Below are 11,918 nucleotides of genomic sequence, written 5' to 3'. Positions count from 1 at the left end.
CTCAAAAAATTAAAAGAAGAAGGTGTTTGATCTTGTTCTATTCACATGTTTCACTGTTTTCCTTTTTGAGAAGGTTTAAATAATCCTTGTTCAGAGAAAAATGTTATGACATAGCTAGTATTGGTGAAGAATAAAGATTTGGTTCTGCTGCCTTGATTAACCTTTTTTCTACATGGATGTTCACGCTAATCTTTATTAATCACTTTTTAATCAAGCAGAATCGTAGCTTCGTTTTCTTCATCTTAATGGAGAGATTGCCATCGAGAACTTGCAGGTGATGCCAAATTTCTTCATCATGTTCCTATAGCTTGCAAAGACTCTGTGGTGATTCTCATAATGTTTGACCTCACAAATCGCTCCACTCCAAACAAGTTAGTTTCCTGTCCCCTCAATTTTTCCTGTCATCAATCATCTGTTTCAATATGAATCATTGTAATATTTTCTCCTTTTTTCGCATGTAGTGTCATTGTCCGGTATCAGAGAGCAAGAAAATGGAACAAGGTGATAATCTTCCTCCTGTTTTTCTTTTATCGATGCACTAAAACTATATTATATGGTTTTCTTTGGGATTTTAGTGATGGGACTGATGATCTTTTCGGTTCAATTTAGGAAGCAATTCCTAATTTAATAGGAACCGAGTTTGATGATTTTGCTCAACTTCCTCTTGAAATGCAATGGGCTATAGTGAATCAGGTAATTTAGCTTCACAGCCTTTGCTATAAGAAATGACTTTTTTTTTTTTTTTGTACCTTATGAGTTTTTAAGGAGTACCATGATTGCTAAGTTTTTTTTTTATAATACAAAAAATAAAGGAGTACACCTTTATTAGAATACGTATATCTAGCAATAAATAATATAAAAAAAATTATATTAACATATTTTTTTGGAGAATTTTACTTTATTGAAATAGATAAATCTTGGATACACATAGATAGAAGGTTTAAACAGTATGAAAAAAGTGTGGAACAATTCATTAAAGGTTATTTATAGAATCCCAATTGACGGTATATGTTGGTGTAATCATGTCCTGATGATTGATAATTATTTAAGTTTAGATTAATAAGTTCGATCTAACTTGAGTTATAAGTTTGCAAGATAAGAGAAGGCCAAAAAAGTCGATGACCAGATTCTCAATAAGAAGTCCTTGTAAGTCGGAAGACCGAATGCAAGGCAAGAGAAGTGCAAGAAAGTTGAGGGCTAGATTCTTGGCAAGAAAAAGTTTTTGCAAGTCGGAAGACTAGATCAAAAGCAAGAGGAGTCTAAGAATGTCGAGGACCGGATTTTTGGCAAAAGGTGGGAACCTGAGTAGATAATGAGATCAGATGCTAGGGTAGACGAAGACTCGAAGATGAGGAAGCTCCAAGCATAAAGTCCAGGGAATAAGAGGTTCATCTGACATGAGGTAATTGATTTCAATTGGTACATTAAATGAAATATGTGCTTGAGGATTTAGAGACTGAAAAAAAAATCCTATTTTAGGGTTTACCAATCGATTGGTGAAAATCACCAATCCATTGGTGAACTAAAACTTAAAACCCTAAACCTCAAGCTTTGGGTTTGCATCACCAATCGATTAGCACAATCGATTGGTATAAACCTATAATTGAGTTTAGCAAAATGGTGCATCAGTCGATTTGCACGAATTATCAATCGATTGGTAATCAATTTTGAGCACACAGTAACTTTCCAAATCAATTAGGCATTAACCAATCAATTGGTTGGCAAGCTTTCAACAACTTTCTTCAAAAAACATAGAAAGTTGCCAAATTGATTGGGTAATCAATTAGGCACGGGCCAATCAATTGGTGCAATTGATTGACAGGCTTTCTTCGAGCAAACAAAAAGTTGCCCAATCGATTAGGCATGACCAATCGATTGGTGGCAAACTTTCTTCGCAAGGAAAGATGACTGTCGAATCGATTGATCAATCAATTAAGCTTGACAATTGATTAGGATTCAATATGGGATAATCTCATTTGTTGATATGGAGTTAGTGATTATTCAATGGATAGTTAAACGATCAGTCATTGATTGGAGGGTTTTCACCAAAATTAGTTACGACCAAAAAGTAGAGAAATGTCCAATTCTAAAGTGCTTAAAAAGAGAATTAGGGTATGAGAAGACACTACTGTTCTATTACTTTATTGAGCATCCAAGATCAAGCTCTCATCTGCAACACCCCCTCAAGCAACTCAAAGAGGAGAATCGTGCTTCATCTTTAATCTCTTCTACTTCTTCTTTGTGTTGTGTTTTTCCTTGGGTGAGAGCCATAAACCATAATATTGCTATAAGATGTTTCTCCACTTACGGTGTTGTTATGAGAAGGAGAGTTTATAGTAAAAGTTATGATTGCTGGTGTGGACCCTTGGATTAGTCATCTCAAGGAGGTGGATACCAAGTAAAATCCAAGAGTTAGCATTATGAAGATTCTTCGCTTCGAGTTTCAGCTGCAAATAAAGTTGAAAGAAGCGAAGCAAGCTATTCACCCCCTTAGCTCATACGCGTCTTAACAGTATGTATTGTGACTATGTATTTATGCATTGTTCTCATTATTTGGATTGTGACTAATTGTATTACTTTTTCAATTTCATTAGGGTAATCTAAAACAAAGTGATGATGTTGAATATGAATATTGTGTAATGGGGTACATGAAAAAGATAGTCTTAGATGAAGATCCTTAGAGAAGAAGTTGAATTTTTTTCTTTATAAAATATTGAGTCATTTTGGATTGAGTTTGAAATTGTTGTGTATGAATGTTGCAGATTTATTGTTTTTAAATATTTGTTATTTGATTTAGTTTGTGCTTCTTTCCTTCAAATTTATATTTTTTATTTATTGATATTAACTTGTTTCAAATAGGGTCGCCAAGGAAGGCGGTGAAAAATGCAAATCCATGTTGGAAAAGGTAAATGTTTACTTCAATTTTATGTTAGTTTATTACTCTCTGTATTTTCATCTTAACTATTTTACCTTTTTTATTGTTTGTTTTCTAATGTAGGAAAAGAATGAAGATTAAGATCAAGAGGAGGAGGAGGAAGTATGTGAAATTTTAGAAGAGAGAGTTTGTTACATTTTTAGTTTTACTTGAACAATGTTATGGGATCTTTTGTTGATGATTTCTTAGATTAATTTTGTTTTGGAATTTATCTGTGTACGATGTATCAGATTTGTATGAGATCTATGGTGTGCCATGTATAATCTTTGATTTGTCATTTTGTTATGGGATCTTTGATTTTGTTATGGGATTTTTGTTGTGTATGAATATATGGTATATGATGTTGATTTGCAGATTTGCTGTTGTGAATTTACTAATTTACGACGAAAAAATTTTAGTTACAAATCAGCGATGAAAAAGATTTTAGTCACAAATCAGTAACTAAAACCTTTTTTTGTCGCTGCTCAACGGAGAAATTCTAAAGTCGTTGTTTTGTGATGGAAATTATTATAGTCACAAATTTATGATGAATTTTACAATAAAAAAATTTTTGTCACAAATTTTGCCATGAATTTCTATTTTTTCACAAAATTTTATGGTGACCTATTTCTAATGAAAAAAATATTGCAAAATTTGTCACAAATTTTTCCTTAGATTTTCATTGCAAAATTCATCGAAAAAAATGTTGCAATTCTCTCATACTCGGAACACAACCAGACTGTGTCCTGTGTTATGACCGTGTGACAACGTCTTGACTCTCAGATGCTCACATGCCTTGGTCGTACTGTCGGGCATGACTGTATTAAATTCTGAACATATGAGTTATTCTTCAACAAGCTTCATTAGGATTAACTAAGTGCTCATTCAAGATAACTTTCTTGAATATTTTCCTATATCCAATGTTCTTGAAAGAGATTGTTAGAATAAAAAAAAAATTAAATATCTCCATAATAGTATGATATTGTCCACTTTAGACCTAAGTTCTCATGATTTTATTTTTGAGTCTCGTACTAATAAAGGCATCTTTCCCTGCCGCCTCTTCAAACCAAATACCACAAGGTCCTCCTCAAACGGAAAGTTTATCCGTTTGACGTCCGATACTCTACCTACCAAATCTTCCTGTTTCTCGGTCCAACTAACCTATTATGGGTCTTCCTACCACTTGGTCCACCCAACCTAATAGGACTTCCTTGCTCTCCTTGCCCTTCAGTTCAACTGATTTACTAGATCTTTCTTGCCTAGCCGAAACTAGGGTTTCTCTGTCTGGCTGCCCACCATAATTTTCTACCTAGTCTCTAGTCCACTTGATTCGGACATGGTAGCCCCACATCCTTTGTTCAAGGTCAATATTCTAATCACATGACTCAATTAGACCATAGCTCTTGTGTACAATCGGTTATTATACTTTTCTGGCAGTCCGGACTCTAATACTAATTGTTAGGACCGAAGGAATTTAGATATATCCATAATGTGATGATATTATCCACTTTGAGCTTAAGCCCTCATAGTTTTATTTTTAGATTTTCCCTAAAAGACCATATACCAATGAAGATATTCTTTATGATCTTTCACATGTATTTTCAATATAGGACTTTAATTTATTTATAACCTTACAACCCCAACATAAGCCTCTTTTGATCTAATATTGCAATTAAAGGCAAGTTGATTATCATCAAAATAATGTCATCAAGCTTTGATCTAAAAGTTTAATTTTCTAACTCAACATCCATAATCTTAGAGTTATCATGCCTACCTAGTATGTGTGATGAATTAGTTGCAGTCTTAACTTTTCTATGTTCTCGCTCTAAGAACTTAGTTACTTCTTCTCTTACATTTGTCTAATTGCAAAGTAATATCGTACATTAAATTGGGTAACTTAGAACTAGGAGAAGTAACCGTCACCCAGTAATTGTTAACCTTACAAGCTCTCTCTCTTGACTCTGAGTTCCCCTTCTTTCCTTTAGCCGTATGAACTTGACGAGGAATTGGCCTTGGGATTTCCTTCCTATTCTTGATATGTGGGCAATTCACCTTCACCTTCACCTACACCTAGACGAGGAATTGGCCTTGAACCTAAGGTGATTCTTCATCTTCACCTTAAGCTTGATGGTTTTTCTTCGAGATTGAAGCTATCCACGAGTTCCCAATATGCCTACCGGCACATGCCATTTAGCTTACTCAAATTGACTTATCAAATACAAATCACTCGGTATCTTTGTCAAACATGATTAAATCCAATTGCAAGGAAGGATACAACGACCTGTCATTTTTTGATATTTGGCAAATGATATGGGTGTTAGAAATGTGCATTGAAATAAAGAGGTGGATGGAAATGATTTCGCAAGTCTATGGGAGTTTATTTCCATATTGAAGAGTTTGTGGTTTTGTGGTTGATTTATAATATTTCACAAGTATTGGTATTGTGAACGTATGCATGGACACATGAGTTTGTAGGGATGTAAATTTAGGACCTGGATTGTACTGAATCAAATTGACTGGTGTGCCAGAACGATTTGCGTGCGTCGAATGTCAAATCAATTGAGGTAAAATTTTTCCAAATGAATGAATCACAATAAAGGCAATAACTCGGCTATTTAACGCCCCTTAAGGGGAGACACTCCTATAAAAGGAGGTCATGATCTTGAGCCCACTTTGTTCCCCTATCTATTATTTGTCTGTCATGCATTTCTGGTCGACAAAATCATCGTAAGAGAGTTCGGAGTATGATCTTAGTTCACAGCTACAACCAGAGTTTGGTGGTGATCGTGGGCTGCCATTGTATAGTAGGAAATAGATGATCCACGTAACCTCGAAACTGTTGGACACTAAACAATCTGTAGCCGGAGATTTACAGAAAATTAGCTGAATCTAAATACTCGAATTAAATTCAACTCACGGTTAAGATGACCTAAGCAGATAATCTCAGGCTGCCAGCAGGGGCTGGTTTTTCTGACCTCAGAGTCTGAGCAATTAGATCGTCCGAGCAGACTAAAGGATAGACAGGCAGAGCGGGAGACCAGTCGGGCAGATCAGAAGGGTGAGTGGCCGACCCAGCAAATGAAGAGTCCAACCGAGCGGACAAACAGAGCACCGGACCGAGGCCTGCGATCGACGCAGTTTCCTTGAAACAGATTCGTCCCACCTCCGGCTGTGCTTCGAGGTTTTCTCGGATCGTCTGTTTCCCAGGATACAACGGCAAGACCACGAACGCAACCAAGCACTGGTTGTTTGTGGCGAACTGAGAATGCACCTAAGTGCTATCACAAATAGTTTAGCCGAGCGGATGCACGACTGAGAGAAAAGAATCAGGGAACGAAGGTGGAGGAATTCTCTTGCTTTCGCTTTTTTCTTCTTCACTTTGCTCAAGATCCAGCCTCCTTATATAGGAGCTCTCATCTTGCCTGCAATAAATGATCAAATTATGATCATTTAATGCTGAGTTTAATTTCGTCATTAATGGCTTTAATGTCTTCATTAATGTCGAGACGTTACAGAATCATTATTAATGAGATTAATGTCGTCATTAATACTGAGACGTTACGAAATCACCATTAATGAGTTTAATGCCGCCATTAATGTCGAGACGTTACGGAATCAACATTAATTTCACATTAATGCTTCCATTACATCCTTAGCAAGATTCAAGTGGCTATATGTTGGTTCATTCTTTTGGGTAAATTTTACCTCAACCGGTCCGGCATTCGACATGCACAAGTCGTGCTCGCGCACGAGTCAACCTTGGTTCGGTACAATCCGGGCCCTGGATTTGCACCCACCCCTGCGCACTCACGCGTGAGAGAGTCTCTCCCCATGCATATGTTTACAACGTCAATGCATGTGTCATAATTTAAACCAACAATAAAGCCAAGAGACTTCTAATGTGGGACTAAACTCATGCACAATAGAGTCTTTTCGTCTCCATCTCTTTATTCCATTCACATTTCCAACAATCCCCCACATGAATGGAAAACAGGGTATGTGATAGCATTCAACAGTTGAGTCAAGTATAGGATAGGTGGGTTTTACCCTTTGAACCCTCCCTTGTGAAGATCTGGTTGCTTACTGGCTGATAGTAGACATGATGTCTTTGAACTATACTACCGTTTGTGTAAGCAGTGACAAATCTCACCCAAGACTCTCCCTGATACAACTCAGTTCTCATGAGTGTGTTCGTTCTTGGCCATGAACACGCCTGGTTCTGTGAGAAGCTCTAAGAATTATGCCTCCAATTCTCTTCGAAGCGGCCCCACTTCTTTCTCACATAGGTGATCCCTCAAGAGTTCCAACTACTCTTTTTTGATCATTAAAAACCCATCGGCTTACCCTCGTCTAGTCACTGTTTCATTGGGCTACCCCCACAGTGTGTCTTGTCAGCACAGATTAGTTGTCCCTTTGAACCTAGTTTTTGGGATCTCCAGTCAGCATAGGTTGGGTGTCCTCTGCACTGATCGCTGACAACGGCATCAAGCCCATTCCCTGTGATGAGCTTGCAACTAACTCTCGATTTAACCCTTTGGTTAGCGGATCCGCTAGGTTATCCTTTGACTTCACATAGTCAACAATGATAACTCCAGTTGAGAGTAGTTGTCTAATGGTATTGTGTCTATGACGTATATGTCTAGACTTACCATTATACAGATGGCTCTGTGCCCGACCGATTGCTGATTGACTATCACAATGTATGCATATCGCCGGCACCGGTTTCGCCCATCGTGGAATATCTTCTATGAATTGCCGTAGCCACTCAGCCTCTTCACCGCACTTGTCAAGAGCTACAAACTCAGATTCCATCGTGGATCTGGTTATTACGGTTTGCTTAGAAGATTTCCAGGAAATGGCTGCACCTGCTAGAGTGAAGACATACCCACTCGTAGACTTAGAGTCTTTTATATCGGATATCCAACTTGCATCGCTGTATCATTCGATTACAGCAGGATATCTCGTATAGTGCAGTCCATATTCACGAGTATACCTCAAGTACCTCAGTACTCTTGTTATCCCTTTCAAGTGCTCAACACCGGGATTACTAATGTATCTACTCAGTTTGCTTACTGCGTAGGCCAAGTCTGGTCGAGTACAACTCATCAAGTACATCAGACTTCCAATCACTTGAGAGTATTCTATCTGCGAGATACTTTCACCTCGATTTTTTGATAGATGTTGACTCGTATCTATCGGCGTTCGTGCCAAAGCAGTATCACCCTTGGTGATTTTTTCAAGAATTTTGTCCACGTAATGGGACTGACTAAGAACAAGTCCTTCTGTCGTTCTAAGAATTTTGATTCCCAGAATCACATCAGCTAGGCTCATCTCTTTCATGTCAAATCTTGAGTTCAACATATCTTTTGTGGATTTGATTATCTTATCATTACTCCCAATGATAAGTATGTCATCTACATAGAAGCACAAGATGACATAGTTACTCTCTGTGACTCTCATGTAGACACATTTATCACATTCATTGATCTTGAATCCACATTTCTTCATGGCATTATCGAATTTCTCATGCTACTGCTTTGGCGCTTGTTTCAAGCCATATAATGACTTCACCAATCTACATACCTTGTTTTTTTGTCCTGGCACAGAAAACCCCTCGGGTTGGTCCATGTAGATTTTCTCTTCTAAATCTCCGTTTAGAAAAGCTGTCTTTACATCCATTTGATGTATTTTGAGATTCCATAGAGCGGCAATAGCCAACAATACTCTAATGGAAGTTATTCTCGATACCGGAGAGTATGTATCGAAGTAATCAAGGCCTTCTCGTTGTCGGTATCCTTTGATTACCAATCTGGCCTTGTATTTATCGATCGTGCCATCTGACTTCATTTTCTTCTTGAAAATCCACTTGCAACCTAGTGGTTTACTTCCCGGAGGAAGATCCACAAGTTCCCAAGTGTGATTTTGCAAGATAGATTCTATCTCAGATGCAATTGCCTCTTTCCAGTGAGGTCCATCAGAAGAGCCTACAGCTTCTGAGTAACTACGGGGCTCACTCTCTAACATGAAAGTGATAAAATCCGATCCATAGGATTTTTCCACCCTAGCTCTTTTGCTCCGTCTAGGCTCAACCTCCACTGGTTCCTCATTGTCATCATTTTCTTCTTCACCTTGTGTTTCATTCGCCCGTTTTGAGGAGCTAGCATCCTCACGGGTCTTATATGGAAACACATGCTCGAAGAAAGAGGCATTTCTCGATTCGATTATCGAGTTCTTATGTATCTCCGGTATGTGTGACTCATACACACAAAATCGATAAACACTGCTGTTATGTGCATATCCAATAAATATGCAATCAACAGTTTTTGGTCCTATCTTAATCCTTTTAGGATCAGGCACCAACACTTTAGCAAGACACCCCCACATTCGTAAATATTTGTAGGACGGTTGTCTTCCATTCCACAACTCATAAGGGCTCTTATCTATTTTCTTCCGAGGCACCTTATTTAAAAGGTAATTAGCTGTTAACACAGCTTTCCCCCACATGAACGGTGACACATATTCACCGCCTCGGTCACTTCGAACCACCTTAATCTTTCTATTAAGCTGGTTTTCAACCTCGTTCTTATAGAGAGCAAATTTCTCTATAGCTTCATCCTTACTTTTGAGAAGATACACATAACAGTATTTTGTGTTATCATCTACAAAAGTGATGAAGTATTTATTTTCATCACGAGTTGGCGTACTTTTTAGATCGCACACGTCAGTGTGGATTAGGTCAAGTGGTTCGTTACTTCTTTCAATATGTTGAAAGGATGACCTTGTCATTTTCGCTTCAACACAAATCTCACACTTGTATTTTGGGTCAAGGTGGAATGTAGGTATGCTTTGCATGTTTATAAATCTACGCAATACATCGTAGTTAACATGTCCTAGTCTACCATGCCACAAACACGAAGACTCAAGCATATAAGTGGAAGAGCTTTCAGTTTTATTTATCTTGGGCCTAATGGCCATTATATTGAGCTTAAACAACCCATCAGATACATAGCCTCTTCCTACAAACATCCCATTTTTGGACAATACAACTCTGTCCGACTCAAAAACAATGCGAAAGCCATGCTTGCTCAGAAGTGATCCGGACACTAAATTCTTCCGAATCTCCGGAACATACAGCACATTGTTCAGAGTGAGGTCCTTGCCCGAGGTCATCTTCAGCACCACCTTTCCTTGGCCCGTGATGTCCGAGGTTGCTGAGTTCCCCATGAACAGTTTGTCTCCAGTGACTTCTTCGAAGTTGTGGAGCAGCTCCTTGTTGCAGCAGACATGTCGAGTGGCTCCAGTATCGATCCACCATTGTCGCGGGTTTGAACCGATCAGGTTCAGCTCAGAGACCACAGCGCAGAGGTCATCCATTTCTGGTCCCTCGTTCAGGTTGGCCTCCTGCTTCTTCTTCGGCTTTCTGCACTCCGAAGATTTGTGACCCACTTTGTCATAGTTGAAGCACTTCCCAGAGAATTTCTTCTTGCTGATGCCTCCTTTGGGTCCTATCTTGGAAGACTTGGGGTTCTTCCGTTTCGAGCTTTGTCCGTGCTCGACCACGTTGTCTTTGACAGTAGCCGGAGAGAACAACTTTCTCTCTGAACTCTTGTTGTCTTTTTCGATGCGAAGTCGAACGATGAGTTCCTCCACATTCATCTCCTTCCGCTTATGCTTCAGGTAGTTCTTGAAATCCTTCCAGTCGGGAGGCAGCTTCTCGATGATAGCAGCCACTTGGAAGGTTTCACTCAGAACCATTCCTTCTGAGTGGATCTCGTGCAAGATCACCTGAAGCTCCTGGACTTGACTGATCACCGTCTTGGAGTCAATCATCTTGTAGTCCAGGAATTTGCCCACGATGAACTTCTTTGCCCCTGCATCCTCCGTCTTGTATTTCTTGTCTAGGGACTCCCACAGTTCCTTAGCCGTACTCTTCATGCTATACACAGCATACAGCGAGTCGGCAAGGCAGTTAAGGATGTAGTTTCTGCAAAGGAACTCGGAATGAGTCCATGCCTCCACTGTACTGATGGTTTGCGCATCAGAATCCTCAGTGCGTTTGGGAGGGTCCTCGGTCAAGAACCGAGCCAGATTGAGTGTGGTCAGGTAGAAGAGCATCTTCTGCTGCCACCTCTTGAAGTTCAGTCCACTGAACTTCTCTGGCCTTTCCCCATGACTGATTGGCACAGTTCCAATCGGGGTGGAGGGGGCCTGAACATGTTGAGTCTGTTGCACCTCAACATTTCGTTCCGTGGCCATCTCAACAGAATCGAATCTGTTTCAAAATTGTTGGACACTAAACAATCTGTAGCCGGAGATTTACAGAAAATTAGCTGAATCTAAATACTCGAATTAAATTCAACTCACAGTTAAGATGACCTGAGCAGATAATCTCAGGCTGCCAGCAGGGGCTGGTTTTTCTGACCTCAGAGTTTGAGCAATCAGATTGTCCGAGCAGACTGAAGGATAGACAGGCAGAGCGGGAGACCAGTCGGGCAGATCAGAAGGGAGAGTGGCCGACCCAGCAAATGAAGAGTCCAACCGAGCGGACAAACAGAGCACCGGACCGAGGCCTGCGATCGACGCAGCTTCCTTGAAACAAATTCGTCCCACCTCCGGCTGTGCTTCGAGGTTTTCTCGGATCGTCTGTTTCCCAGGATACAACGGCAAGACCACGAACGCAACCAAGCACTGGTTGTTTGTGGCGAACTGAGAATGCACCTGAGTGCTATCACAAATAGTTTAGCCGAGCGGATGCACGACTGAGAGAAAAGAATCAGGGAACGAAGGTGGAGGAATTCTCTTGCTTTCGCTTTTTTCTTCTTCGCTTTGCTCAAGATTCAGCCTCCTTATATAGGAGCTCTCATCTTGCCTGCAATAAATGATCAAATTATGATCATTTAATGCTGAGTTTAATTTCGTCATTAATGGCTTTAATGTCTTCATTAATGTCGAGACGTTACAGAATCATTATTAATGAGATTAATGTCATCATTAATATTGAGAC

Source organism: Zingiber officinale, chromosome 2A, assembly GCF_018446385.1.
Source record: "Zingiber officinale cultivar Zhangliang chromosome 2A, Zo_v1.1, whole genome shotgun sequence".
NCBI classification, from domain to species: Eukaryota; Viridiplantae; Streptophyta; class Magnoliopsida; order Zingiberales; family Zingiberaceae; genus Zingiber; species Zingiber officinale.
Note: the sequence above shows the minus strand (reverse complement) of the source record.